The sequence below is a fragment of the Geotrypetes seraphini genome, chromosome 9, assembly GCF_902459505.1.
Source record: "Geotrypetes seraphini chromosome 9, aGeoSer1.1, whole genome shotgun sequence".
NCBI lineage: Eukaryota > Metazoa > Chordata > Amphibia > Gymnophiona > Dermophiidae > Geotrypetes > Geotrypetes seraphini.
This window is the reverse complement of record NC_047092.1, coordinates 161,621,531-161,636,585: the sequence shown is the minus strand read 5'-3', so window position 1 is coordinate 161,636,585 and position 15,055 is coordinate 161,621,531. Positions and strand designations below refer to the sequence as shown.

The window sequence follows — 15,055 nt, the reverse complement described above, 5'->3', positions numbered from 1 at the left end:
ATTGCAGGTTTATAGGAAGATTATTCTAGTGATACAAAGTTGAAAAGTAGAAAGCTGAAGAACTAGTAACAGATCTAAAGCTGACAAAAAAGTAGTCAGGGAGGCCAAACTCCAAATGGAGGAAGATCTAGCACGGAACATTAAGAAAGGGGACAAATCCTTCTTTAGCTATATTAGTGACAGGAAAAGAAATAAAGATGGGATAGAACGCCTGAAGCAATCGGACGGTAACTTTGCAGAATCAGATTCTGACAAGGCAGAACTACTAAATGAATACTTATGTTCAGTCTTCACCTGTGAAGCGCCGGGAGCTGGTCCACAGCTACAGATGGGAGTCAGCCAGAAAGACCCGTTTCAAGATTTTGAGTTTACGCCCAGTAGCGTCTACTACGAACTATCAAGACTCAAAGTAAACAAAGCCATGGGACCGGACAACCTACACCCCAGGGTGCTCAGGGAGCTAAGTGCAGTCCTGGCGGAACCATTATCTGTGCTTTTCATTCTTTCCCTACGCACAGGAAGAGTCCCCTTGGACTGGAAAACCGCCAACGTAATCCCACTCCACAAAAAGGGCTGCAGGACAGAGACAGCAAACTACAGACCAGTGAGTCTCACATCTATAGTGTGTAAGCTCATGGAAACAATGATCAAACGGAATCTTGACACAATCCTAGATGAGGAAAACCTACGTGATCCCCACCAACACGGTTTCACCCAGGGTAGATCCTGCCAATCTAATCTGATTAGCTTTTTTGACTGGGTTACTAGACAACTGGATGCCGGAGAGTCACTGGACGTGGTATATTTGGACTTCAGTAAAACATTTGATAGCGTCCCACATAGAAGGTTATTGAACAAACTGAAATCGATAGGATTAGGGGACACTCTAACTACTCTGGGTTGAGGATTGGCTGAGCGGTAGACTTCAGAGGGTGGTGGTAAACGGTACCCCATCCAAAACTTCAGAAGTGATCAGTGGAGTGCCGCAGGGCTCGGTCTTGGGCCCGATTCTATTCAACTTATTCATAAGAGATATGACGCAAGGTCTTAGTGGAAGGGTATCACTGTTCGCCGATGACTGCAAACTTTGCAACATAGTAAGTAAAAGCATTTTACCTGATAATATGACGCAGGACCTACTACTACTGGAACGATGGTCAGCAACTTGGCAGCTGGGCTTCAATGCTAAAAAGTGTAAAATAATGCACCTGGGTAAGAGAAACCCGTGCAGAACTTATGTACTAAATGGTGAGACCTTGGTCAGGATCACGGCGGAACGTGATCTAGGGGTGATCATTAGTAATGACATGAAGGCTTCCTCCAGGGCAAGACAAATGATGGGTTGTATCCGTAGAGGTTTTGTCAGCAGGAGACCTGAAGTTATGATGCCGTTATACAGATCCATGGTGAGGCCTCATTTGGAGTATTGCGTTCAATTCTGGAGACCACACTACCGGAAGGACATGCTGAGGATCGAGTCAGTTCAGCGAATGGCCACCAGGATGGTCTTGGGGCTCAAGGATTTTACGTATGATGAAAGACTGAAAAAATTGCGGCTGTACTCACTGAAGGAATGAAGAGAGAGGGGAGATATGATTGAAACGTTTAAGTACATCACGAGACGTATCGAGTCGGAAGATGATATCTTCTGTCTCATGGGACCCTCGACCACCAGAGGGCATCTGCTGAAAATTAGGGGAGGGAAGTTTCATAGCGACTCCAGAAAGTACTTCTTCACTGAAAGAGTGGTGGATCATTGGAACAAACTCCCACTGCAGGTGATTGAGGCCAGCAGCGTGACAGATTTTAAGAGAAAATGGGATATTCACGTGGGATCGCTAAGGGAGTGAATTTAGGGGGGTGGATACTTGAAATGGGCAAACCTGGTGGGCTATAGCCCTTTTCTGCCGTCATTTTCTATGTTTCTAGTAGATGATGGCAGATAAAGACCCGAATGGTCCATCCAGTCTGCCCAACCTGATTCAATTTAAATTTTTTTTAATTTTTTCTTCTTAGCTATTTCTGGGCAAGAATCCAAAGCTCTACCCAGTACTGTGCTTGGGTTCCAACTGCCGAAATCTCCATTAAAACCTACTCCATCCCATCTAAACCCTCCCAGCCATTGAAGCCCTCTCAAGCCCATCCTCCCCCAAACAGTCATATACAGACACAGACCGTGCAAGTCTGCACAGTACTGGCCTTAGTTCAATATTTAATATTATTTTCTGATTCTAGATCCTCTGTATTCATCCCACACTTCTTTGAACTCCGTCACCATTTTCCTCTCCACCACCTCTCTCGGGAGCGCATTCCAGGCATCCACCACCCTCTCCATAAAGTAGAATTTCTTAACATTGCTCTTGAATCTACCACCCCTCAACCTCAAATTATGTTCTCTGGTTTAACCATTTTCCTTTCCTAGTCTCCTAGCATGCCTGGGATGGTGAGGGAAGAATTAATCTGTGATCGTTAAGAGATCATAGGAGTCTAGTAGAACATAAGGTATAGTGAGACGAGATAGACTGTGATCCAATGAAAAAGGGCCTTAAAGGTTAAGACTAGTCTGTATTTTTAAAATGAATTCGGAATTGAAGCAGAAGCCAGTGTAGATGTAGCAAAAGAGTAAGATTCTCGGTATTTAGCCCTGCAAAGAAAATTAGCTTCCGGGTTAGTGGCAGACAGCATGTGAGAATCGCTGCTAGCTGCCATTGACCAACTGAAGAGCAAGAGAAGAGCTGTAGAAACTGGCCAATGAGGGAGGGAAGGAGAGATTCTGGACATGGGGTGAAGAAGGGAGCTGGAGAGACAGCAATGGGGTGGAGGGGAGGGAGAGATGCTGCTGGGAGATGGAGAAAATGTTGGAAATGGGGAAGGTGAGATATTGGATAAGATGATGCAGGGGAGGGAGAGAGTGCCTGGGCGAGAGGGAGAAATATTGGATAAGAATTTTCTTTGGAAAAGTGCTTCTAACCATTACTCCTAAGTTGACCCCCCCCCCCAAGCACCTATGTACCCACACACACTCTTCAATATCGGTTTATGTTCTCTAGTTCTACTGCTTCCCCTTCTCTGGAAAAGATTTGTTTCTATAATAATACCTTTCAAATATTTAAACACCTATATCTTGTCACCCTTATCCCTCCAAGATATACAAAGTATTGACTAGTGCAGGCTTTCACCCCCTCTCCTCCCTCAGTTTGGCTCATTGGCTGTGCTGGGACTCAAATCCACAACCTTGGGTTCTAGAGGCAAAGACTGCATCTGTTCACTACCAGGCATCCTGAAGATATTCTCAAAGTAGGGATCACAGCTTTTAAGCATTAGGCTTCAAAAAGCAAGGTAATAAAGAATTATTTATTTGTTACACCTTCAGACAGCTGAATTATGCTACTTCCCGGTACATTAATAGCCATGAGGGACACTAGGGACCTTCGTTTCATTTTATTATAGTTATGAATCATTTTTTCAAAATCTCAACATGATGTACAAGTAAACAAATAAAACAAGAACGTCTAGACCCTAAAGAATAGTACAACAGAGTAGAATGGCAACAAAGAAAGTCAGGCCAAGGGCAGGAATCAAAAAGAATGGGAAATAAGAGAGCAGGAGATGGAAGAATTGACAGCTGAGTTGCTGACCCCAAGAGGGAAAGACCCACGTTAAACCTGACTCAATACGTGCCCAGTAAGAAACTTTATATGAGGCCACAACCTGCATAAAAAGTAAATTAGTTGAAAGTATAGAAATAAAAGATATTCAGTATCATAAAATAAACATGTTTATGCATAAATTATACCAATAAAAATATAGGATCAGAAGAAATGAAGCCAGAAAACAATTTCTTCCTGGAAAAAATATATAGAGGGAAAAAAATTTAATTATTGCATCGAGAGATGTCATCAGTAATTGAGTACCTAAAAAGATCCAGGATATCTCCAAGAAAAATTTTACTAGGCTGAACCATATTACACTAACCATGGCAGATTTTCAAATCATAAACTTAAATAGGAATCAAAAATTAAAAGAAAACAGAAATGGAATGCTGTACATCAAAATTCATTGTGTTCAGAGATAACCCATGCAAGGGCATCAGTGATATTTGACACTAAACTAAAACTGTGTCATGCAGATGCCAGGGGATGGCCTCCATATTGCTTTCTCTCTCTTCTACTCAAGGAGCAAGAGAAATGGGGTATATATGGGAACTGAGGGGTCTGAGCATGTACACTGATGGTTACCAATAGATGGAGATCATGTGTGGATGAATGTCTTAAGTAGGACTTATATTCTGCCAGTGTCACACTGCTCACATTACCCCTCTCAAGTCACTTCACTGGCTCCCTATCCATTTCTGCATACAGTTCAAACTCCTCTTACTGACTTACAAGTATATTCACTCTGCAGCTCCTCAGTATCCTCTCCTCTCTTATCTCTCCTTCCCAGGAACTCCATTTATTGGGTAAGTCTCTTATCTGTACTCTTCTCCTCTACTGACAACTCCAGACTCCATCCCTTCTGACTTGCTGCACCATATGCCTGGAACAGGCTGCCTGAGTCAATACATCAAGCTCCGGCTGGCAGTATTCAAATCTAGGCTAAAAGCCCACTTTTTCAAGGCTGCTTTTAACTCCCAACTCCTACTCAGTTGTAGAGTACTCATGTCTGTGAGAAATTCCCTAACCCCTATTTGTCCTGTTTGTTTTAGATTGTAAGCTCTATTGAGCAGGGATTGTCTCTTACATGTTAATGTACAGCGCTATAGAAATAAGTAGTAGTAGGGCAGCAGTGGATATGGTGTATAGTGCAGAGGGGTATATGGAGTGTGTATAGGAGAGCATATGATGTGTCGGGGGGGGTCTGATGTAGGTGAGGTGGCTGGGATTCAAAGTGTGAAGTATAGTCAGTTGTAACAGAGAAGAGACCACGGTTGGCGGTGGTACAGCGTTAATCATCCCCTTCCGTTTCATTTGCGGCATTTTCATTCCTAAAGTTGCAAGTGCTACTGACTGGGAAGCAGCCATCCTTCCAATCTAGCACGTGTTGAGGTAAAACGCAGCCTTTCAAGGAACTTCAGAATCAAGGAGTGACAGTGTTGGGGACTTCCTGAGCCCTCTGGTCAGCCCAGTGAAGGACAGCATGTCCCCGGCAGGGAATTCTGATGGGCAGCCACCTACAGTAGATTTTTCAGGAGTGAAGCCACATCACCCCAGACCAGTAGGTCATGAATATTGTTTAGAATGGGTACTGCCTGCAATTTGCAACTTGTTTTTTTGACACTTTGATACCATCTCATTGCTTTTTATAGCTCAAAAGAATTGTGGTGAAAACTGTTGTGTAAAGGATTGGGTATCTAGAAGCAATAATCCAGTCCCATTTAAGGAATAGAGCTATAGTCAATATTTTATCTACTTTTTTTAAATTAAAAAATGGGGTGTTTCTACCCGCCAAGATTCTCAATGTATGTCCTACTGGAAACACAACAGGGGAACCCACCGAGACACTACAGGAATACCCACTGTACTCATACACAGACCCACTCACTCAGAAAAAAAACACAAGAAAAAAGAAGAAAAAGTGGAGAAAAAGCCTCAGTTCAGCTTCATATGGCAAAAAACTCCACTTAAAGACCACAAAAAAGTAAGGTCCAATTTGTATCAATTAAATCAGCAGTGAGAAACACAATAGTAGCCCACACAGGAACCACCTAAAAAAGCCATCAGCATGCCAAATTTCAAAACATCCCAAAGTGTGAGCACAGCATACAGCACACCTGAGCCCCTATGTGTTTGGATGTGTGCGGTTCAAGTACTTGGTGAGCCTCAACAGTTGGTGAAGTAGGCTGAAATCTTTCCTCTGACGCAGCTCAGCGAAACGGAGATTTCCCCGTCAGGCAGGAGTGGCTGCAGGGCCGAGTAGGCTAGCACCGATAGGGTGTATGGAAGACAGCTTGGATACCGTCTGCAGCTAAATGGTTTTGTTTTTCCTGCTTACCATTGACAGTGTTTGAGACTTTAATACGTGCTGTATGCTGGATTGCAGCCTTCAAGGAGGGACTTTGACACCCCTGTCTTAGATAAACAGGGAACGAGTTCCACAGGGATGGTGCAACAACTGAAAAGATAGTGTTACAAGAGGTATCATAAACTATTTGGCACATGGAGGGGACAGCAAGAAAAGACTGTTGGGTCGACCGAAGCTGTCTGGTCAGTAATCTATATATATAAAATCGGAGGTATGTATGTGTGTGTGTGTGTATGTGCCGTGATCACGCAAAAACGGCTTGACCGATTTGAACGAAACTTGGTATGCAGATCCCTCACTACCTGGGATGATATGTTCTGGGAGTCTCGCGGCCCACCTGCACACGTGGGCGGAGCTACAAACATAAAATCAGATTTCACCCATTCATGTCAATGGAAAAAATGTAAAAAGCTGCCATTCTCACAGTAATTCAAAATCGGCTTGACCGATTTGAACGAAACTTGGTATGCAGATCCCTCACTACCTGGGGTGATATGTTCTGGGGGTCTCGCGGCCCACCTGCACACGTGGGCGGAGCTACAAACAGAAAATCAGATTTCACCCATTCATGTCAATGGAAAAAATGTAAAAAGCTGCCATTCTCACAGTAATTCACAAACGGCTTGACCGATTTGAACGAAACTTGGTATGCAGATCCCTCACTACCTGGGGTGATATGTTCTGGGGATCTCGCGGCCCTCCTGCACACGTGGGCGGAGCTACAAACAGAAAATCAGATTTCACCCATTCATGTCAATGGAAAAAATGTAAAAAGCTGCCATTCTCACTGTGACCAATTTGGACGAAACTTGGTATGCAGATCCCTCACTACCTGGGGTGATATGTTCTGGGGGTCTCACAGCCCACAACTCTATTTTGCTTGCTCAACGGTGGGTTCACCCAAGAATTTATATGTTCTTGCTCCAGGAGGTGAAACTAAAATTGTTGTTTATAATCACGTTTTGCGTTAGTTGTATTGTATTCATTTTGTCAAATATTTCACTTTATAATTTGAATATTGTACTTTTTATTAAGCTGTAAAAAAATACTTTCATTCACCACTATAAAGTATCTTTATTTGAATCCATTTACAGTGTTATTGCTATAATTAAATACCCGTGCAACGCCGGGGCATCAGCTAGTCTTTCAATAAAGATCAGAAAATGGATGGATTGAACCTTAAATGTAAGGAATAATGTTTAAAATGTTATCCTGTGAACTACTGGCAACCAGTGTGCAACTTTTAAGAAAGCAGTCAGGTGATCATATTTTTTAGTCTTGTAGATGATTTTAATGGCCGTATTTTGTATGATTTGTAGCCTTCTGATAGCTTTTTGAGTGATACCTTGGTAAAGTGAATTACAATAATCTGAGAAATCACTAATGCTTGGATAAGAATTGAAAGAGATTTGGTGTCCAGAAGAGAATGTAAGGAACGGATCATTTTAAGCTTAAAGAAACACTTGCGGACTACTGAGCTAATCTGTTGATCCAAAGAGAGGTTTCCATCAAGGATAACGTCTAACAGTTATATGAACAAGTCAAATTTAATTGTGGTCGATTTGATACAAATAGGGATCTTCAGACTGGAAACCAAAGCCATCAGTTTAGCTCTATTCTACTCTCTAGCCCTAGTGAAAAGAATACTGATTCAGGTGCTCCTGGGCAACACCATGGTGGGTACATATTTAAACAGACAAGGGGGGCACGTGGCACACTATAGTGGTCCTGGAAGGGAAAATTATATTCTATTGGGTGGAATAGAAGCTCTAGCCACATTCCATTGACACCTTATAGTCTAGAGCAGGGATCTCTAAGTCCCTCCTTGAGGGCTGCAATCCAGTCAAGTTTTCAGGATTTCCCCAATGACTATGCATTGAAAGCAGTGCATGCACATAGATCTCATGCATATTCATTGGGGAAATCCTGAAAAACCGATTGGATTGCGGCCCTCAAGGAGGGACTTTGAGATCCCTGGTCTAGAGGTAGTACCAAAATACTACCACTAGAGACCCATCAATAACAAGCAGCAAAATATGATTATGATTTTAATCTTTGTGTTTTTAAAGTTGCTATGGTATGTTTATTTATTTAATATTTTATGCATGTATGGTCATAATCCACTTACCCCCCTCTTCTACGAAACTGCGATAGCAGTTTTTAGCATGGTGAGCCGCGCTGAATGGCCTGCACTGCTCCTGACGCTCATAAAGTTCCTACGAGTGTCGGGAGCAGCACGAGCCATTCAGCATGGCTCTCTGCGCTTCAAACTGCTAGCACAGTTTAATAGAAGAGGGGGTTAGTTTTTAGGTGGACTATAAGGCCTCCTTTTATGAAACTGCGATAGCAGTTTCTAGCACGGGGAGCCATGCTGCTCCCGATGCTCATTGAGTTCCTATGAGCTTTGGGAGCAGCGTGGGCCATTCAGCGTGGCTCCCCGCACTAGAAACTGCTATTGCAGTTTTGAAAAAGAGGGGGCAAGTCTTTTCAATAAAATTAATTAAAAAATGGACCAACCAGAGATTGCTCCTGCCTTCTTCTCTTCCTTCACAAAACCAGGGATAGCCTAATAGGTGCTGTGTTATGGAGATCTGAGGGACCTTAAAAGAGGGTAGAAGAGCTTCTTTGAAAAAAAAAAAAAAAACCAGCCCTTTTAAAAGATAACCAACCCCAACTCAAGCTTGCTGTCTTTTGCAACACTGAGGCTTGGAAATATGTTCCAACTACAACAATGCAACAACAACAAAAAACAATTACAGTGAGATTTGCTAACCCATGGTATTGAGGTACCATGGATTAGTGAATCTAGCAATAAATTTTCCTGCAGTAAAATAATATACAAATATGCTATTTTACTACAGTTTAGTTAATAGGGGACTACACATGACTGTTTTTTGTGTATGATCCTTTGTTAATCTTGATTGCAAAAATGGAAAATGCTGTTATCTTTCAAAAAATGTAAGTATAAAGCTGGCAGCAGAACTTGATTTGTTTGCCTGTCCCTCCTCCCTCTCCCAATCAAAAGGCATCCCACTGCCCGAGAATTCGATGAGATCATGTCTTTGCTGCTGAGTACCATCAAAAGAGTAAAGCAAACTTTCCTTCTCCTGACCTTATAGCCTGAAAAAGTATTTATATCTGCTTCATTTCCTGAGCATTAGTATTTTAGCTTTGTTGAAACATAGAAAAAAAAACCCCTAGGGCAATTGTAACTTGCTATTTGGTGGGTTTATTTTTAACATGTATTTATTGCTAGCAAGACGTTGCATGGCAGCAAAAACCATTATTTCACAATTTTAAGAAATAAAAATCATGTATTTTAGTGCTCCACTTAGTGGTCGGCTTTTTTGATTACTCACTACCAAAGTACAGGGCACATTTTGATCAATGCAACAACATCTAACTATAATATCTACATAATGCACACAATTGCACATAAAGGAACATAAGGCATAACTCACCAGAACATGAATACAAGTCTCATCTGTGTATATTACTTGAGCCAGAAAATAATCTCTGAAAATCAGTGTGTCAGGGTTAGAAGATTACAGGCTGACCCAGTCCTGGTTTTGTCCTTTCACATGCGTGGTGATGTTCTGATTTTCTTAGGAAAACAGGATTGCCACTCCAGCTAGGGCATAGAGTAAAACCAGGGCTGGCTCAAGCTTTCACAGGAGAGCTGGAGTCCTATGGTAACCCTAGGATACAGGAACAACTAACCAAAGCCGTTTCAGGAGCAGCTGCAGTTACTGCATAGGGAAGTTCCTTCCGATTTTCCGTCACAGCAAACCTCCCTCTCAACAGGAAAATACATTCAGTAGAAGAATGGCCTGGCATTCTTTTGCTTTATTTTCATCATGCACACAAATAGACAACAACTAGAAGGATGTCATTCTTAAAACAAACTGTTTCTTTGCTTTTAAGTTCTTATATACTGGTATATATACTTATATATACTGGTATATATACTTATATATACTGGTATATATACTTATATACAATTGATGATGCCCTCTTACAATAAAACCGTAAGATCTTACTGGCAGAGGTGCAAAATTCTGACCTTATCAAAGATGGGGCAGTATATCAAATGCCCTAGACATAAACAAAATTGTGTTACACCCGAATATAGAAAAGGAAAATGCATTTTTTAAATCATTTTTAAGCACATTTTACTGGAGCCATTGCATACACTGTATTAAGGGTTTGTGTGGTTGTACATTCCTGCGCATAGGTCTATTTACACTTCCACAAACCTATGCATGAAGCTAAAGTAAGAGAAATTGGATGCCAACTAGTTGCAGAACATACTGGAGGGATCCCAAGCCTTGCAGCACTAGAAGAAACCAGTAGGCTTCAGTGACAGTAAAGATGCTGCAATGTGAATTGATAGGACCCAGAGAAAAGTGAACTTTCTGGAATCCAGACAGATCTGATTAATTTCTTTGACTGGGTAACCAGAGAATTGGATAGAGGGAGAATGCTAGAAGTGGTGTATTTAGATTTTAGCAAAGCCTTTGACAGTGTTCCACACAAGCATCTAATAAATAGACCGAGTGCCCTCAGTATGGGCCCCAAAGTGATGGACTGGGTCAGGAACTGGTTGAATGGAAGGTGACTGAGGGTAGTAGTTAATGGAGATTGTTCTGAGGAAAGAAATAGTACCAGTGGTGTGCCTCAAGGTTCGGTTATTGGCCTGTTCTTTTTAACATTTTTATAAGCATTATTGCTGAAGGGCTGTCTGGTAAAATTTGCCACTTTGCAGATGATACTAAAATCATTGATAGAGCAGACACCCCTGGAGGTGTGGATAACATGAGGAAGGACCTAGCTTCAGGATAGTCTGGAATTTGGCAGTTAAGATTTAATGCTAGGAAATGCAAAGTGGGCTACAAAAACGGAGGGAACAGTAAAATTAAGGGGTAAGGAACTTTTGTGCATGAAAGAGCAGGACTTGGGTGTGATAGTATATGATAATCTTAAAATGGCCAAACAGATTGAAAAGGTGATGATGAAAGTTAGAAGGATGCTTGGATGCATAGGGAGAGGAATAGCCTATAGGAAAAAGGAAGTATTGACGCCCCTGTATAAGATTCTAGTAAGACCTCATTTAAAATCTATATATATAAAATCGGAGGTATTTGTGTGTGTGTATGTGCCGTGATCACGCAAAAACGGCTTGACCGATTTGAACAAAAATTGGTATGCAGATCCCTCACTACCTGTGGTGATATGTTCTGGGGGTCTCGCGGCCCACCTGCACACGTGGGTGGAGCTACAAACAGAAAATCGGATTTCACCCATTCATGTCAATGGAAAAAATGTAAAACGCTGCCATTCTCACAGTAATTCAAAAACGGCTTGACCGATTTGAACGAAACTTGGTATGCAGATCCCTCACTACCTGGGGTGATATGTTCTGAGGGTCTCGCGGCCCACCTGCACACGTGGGCGGAGCTACAAACAGAAAATCAGATTTCACCCATTCATGTCAATGGAAAAAATGTAAAAAGCTGCCATTCTCACTGTGACCAATTTGGACGAAACTTGGTATGCAGATCCCTCACTACCTGGGGTGATATGTTCTGGGGGTCTCGCGGCCCACCTGCACACGTGGGCGGAGCTACAAACTGAAAATCAGATTTCACCCATTCATGTCAATGGAAAAAATGTAAAAAGCTGCCATTCTCAGTAATTCACAAACAGCTTGACCGATTTGAACGAAACTTGGTATGCAGATCCCTCACTACCTGGGGTGATATGTTCTGGGGGTCTCGCGGCCCTCCTGCACATGTGGGCGGAGCTACAAACAGAAAATCAGATTTCACCCATTCATGTCAATGGAAAAAATGTAAAAAGCTGCCATTCTCACTGTGACCAATTTGGACGAAACTTGGTATGCAGATCCCTCACTACCTGGGGTGATATGTTCTGGGGGTCTCACGGCCCACAACTCTATTTTGCTTGCTCAAGGGTGGGTTCACCCAAGAATTTATATGTTCTTGCTCCAGGAGGTGAAACTAAAATTGTTGTTTATAATCACGTTTTGCGTTAGTTGTATTGTATTCATTTTGTCAAATATTTCACTTTATAATTTGAATATTGTACTTTTTATTAAGCTGTAAAAAAATACTTTCATTCACCACTATAAAGTATCTTTATTTGAATCCATTTACAGTGTTATTGCTATAATTAAATACCCGTGCAACGCCGGGGCATCAGCTGGTATTGTATAAAACTCTGGAGATCGCACCTTCAAATATATATATACAGGATGGAGTTGGTCCAAAGGAAGGCTACTAAAATGGTTGGTAATCTTTGTCACAGGCCCCCTCTTTCTGGAGGCACAACTCATGTACTGTATTCTGGTCTTCCAGATCTTATATATTTGCTTTCAGCACTTCACAACTTTACAATTCTTCAGTCAGCTGCTCCTGCAGTTCTTTCTCATATTTGGCCTGATTGTCCAGTATCTCTTCTTTATGCCAGGCTTGCTCCCACTGCCTTTCAATCGCCATTTGGTCAAGCATGGCCTTTTCATTCTCTGCATTCTTCTTGGTTTCCCCCACGTCCTGCTACAGCTGCTCCCTCTGCTCCTGGTCAACTGTTAGTATGCAGAGATTCCTGCAGCTGAGTATAGAGGTCATCCCGCTGCATCAGCAGTCCTTCTTTTTCACCCTGCTGCTGCTGGAGCTTCACCTCCAGTGTAGCAGTTTGCTCCCACAGCAGGTTCATCTCTTGTAAATTACTTTGGAGCTTGACAATCAGCTCTTCCAGCCCCCTTTCCTTGGTTTTCATTGGCTCAAAGTTCTGCATTGCCTCATGTAGCTGCTCCTGCTGCCTGGTATACTGAAAGCCTGGCACTGTCACTACCAACTCTTGCTGCAGTTGGTCCACTTTGGCATCTGCAGCTTTTGCTTTGGCCTGACAGTCCTCCCTCTGGATTGTTAACAGTCTGATTTGGTCCTTCAATTTCTGGGACACTTGTTGCTGTTGTGTCTGCTTCTTATCCATTACTGTCAGCTGCTTTACTTTCTGGGCCAATGTCTCACCGGAGAAGGTTATCATCCCGCTGTACCGGGCCATGGTGCGCCCACATCTGGAGTACTACGTCCAGCACTGGTTGCCATACATGAAGAAGGACACGGTACTACTCGAAAGGGTCCAGAGAAGAGCCACTAAGATGGTTAAGGGGGCTGGAGGAGTTGCTGTACAGTGAAAGATTAGAGAAATTGGGCCTTTTCTCCCTCGAACAGAGGAGATTGAGGGGACATGATCGAAACATTCAAGGTACTGAAGGGAATAGACTTAGTAGATAAGGACAGGTTGTTCACCCTTTCCAAGAACGAGAGGGCACTCTCTAAAATTGAAAGGGGATAGATTCCGTACGAACGTAAGGAAATTCTTCTTCACTCAGAGAGTGGTAAAAAACTGGAACACCCTTCCGGAGTCTGTCGTAGGGGAAAACACCCTCCAGGGATTCAAGACAAAGTTAGACAAGTTCCTGCTGAACCAGAGCGTATGCAGGTAGGGCTAGTTCTCAGTTAGGGCGCTGGTCTTTGACCAAGGGCCGCCATGTGAGCGGACTGCTGGGCACGATGGACCACTGGTCTGATCCAACAGCGGCAATTCTTATGTTCTATCTATTTGCAATAGCATTTCCAGAATAAGTGCAAAGCAATGGTGTATAAATGTGGAAACATGATAAGAATATACATGTGCAAGTGCGTGAAAATAAAAATAATATTTACGCCGTGAAGTGAGTATACGGAAAAGAACACATGCAAATGTGAAACCATGCAAATCAATATATAGCAGAAAAATACCTGAGATAAACCACATCAATCAGGTTTTTTTCTGCTATATATTGATTTGCATGGTTTCACATTTGCATATGGTTATTTTCCATATACCCACTTCACGATGGAAATATTCTTTTTATTTCCACACATTTGCAAATGTTGTATATTCTTATCATGTTTCCTCATTTATCCACCATTATTTCACACTTATTCTGGAAACACCATAGTACAACTCAAATTTGATCATTTTAAAATTCTGAAACTTTATTTATGTTTTCTTTGAGGATTCCTGAGGAAGGCATATTGTTGAAACATGGACCATGTCAGGTCCTCTTTGATAATATAACCCCTCTCCCCCTTTACAAAGCCGTGCTAGCAGCTGCCACTGTTCCAAAACCCATAGGGTTTTAAAGGGCTTTGGGGCTTTTGCTACATGAAAGCCACTAGCGCAGCTTTGTAAAAAATTAAAAAAAGGGGGGGGAGGGAATAATCTTCTTTTTATCACTTTTTTATATTTTTATCATTAAAGAACTTTTTCTTCATAATTAATATTTTGTCTTTCCTGTATTCTATCCAGTTTTTCTTGTAAAAAACAAAACAAAACATTGACAGCATACAATTTGCTTCTCATTCTCTTGTGCACAGGCAAGTTCTTAATGCCCCTGTACTGCATGTGCTGCTTTTTAAACTGTATGACACCTAGGTAAAGGTAGGGGGCAGCAGCAGTTGCAGCCACTGATAAACAGAGGAAAATGGTCAGGATGGAAGATGAGAGATGCTCGACACACAGAGATGCCAAGTCTCATTCATTAGGAATGTCACACACTCATTTGAAGGCTCTTACACCATGAGCCTCTTCTTTCATTCATTGGAGCCTCAGTGCCACTGCACTGATCCTTAAAACTGCTTCCATTAAGAGACGAACCTAACCGAAGAAAAGCTGAGTGGTCCTAGCCCTAGGAAGAAATCTGGCTGCGCACTTTATCTCCCCCAAATCTTTTCTCCCTACTTTTAAGTACACTGAGTGGAAAACAATTTTTGGCACATAAAGTTTACCCATATTGGGCTACATTCTTTAAATGGTGCCTAAAAATGGCACAAAAATAGTGCTATTCTGTAAGTGGCGCTTAAAGATAGGCACAGTTTATAGAATAGTGCTTTACACCTGGACCCGCACCTAACTTTTGGTGTGTCCCACGTGCACAAAGTGAAACGTAATGCAAACCTTCACG

At 42.1% G+C, this 15,055-nt stretch overlaps 1 protein-coding gene across 1 annotated transcript in view; it reads right to left on the bottom strand.

Annotated features, from left to right (window-relative positions):
• LEKR1 (leucine, glutamate and lysine rich 1) overlaps window positions 1–9,618 on the bottom strand; it is a 149,086-nt gene extending 139,468 nt beyond the window's left edge. The window contains exon 1 of the mRNA XM_033958182.1: window positions 9,483–9,618. The gene's annotated coding sequence lies outside the window, so the exon portion shown is untranslated. The remainder of the gene's footprint in view (window positions 1–9,482) is intronic.
• Window positions 9,619–15,055: the final 5,437 nt, after the last annotated feature.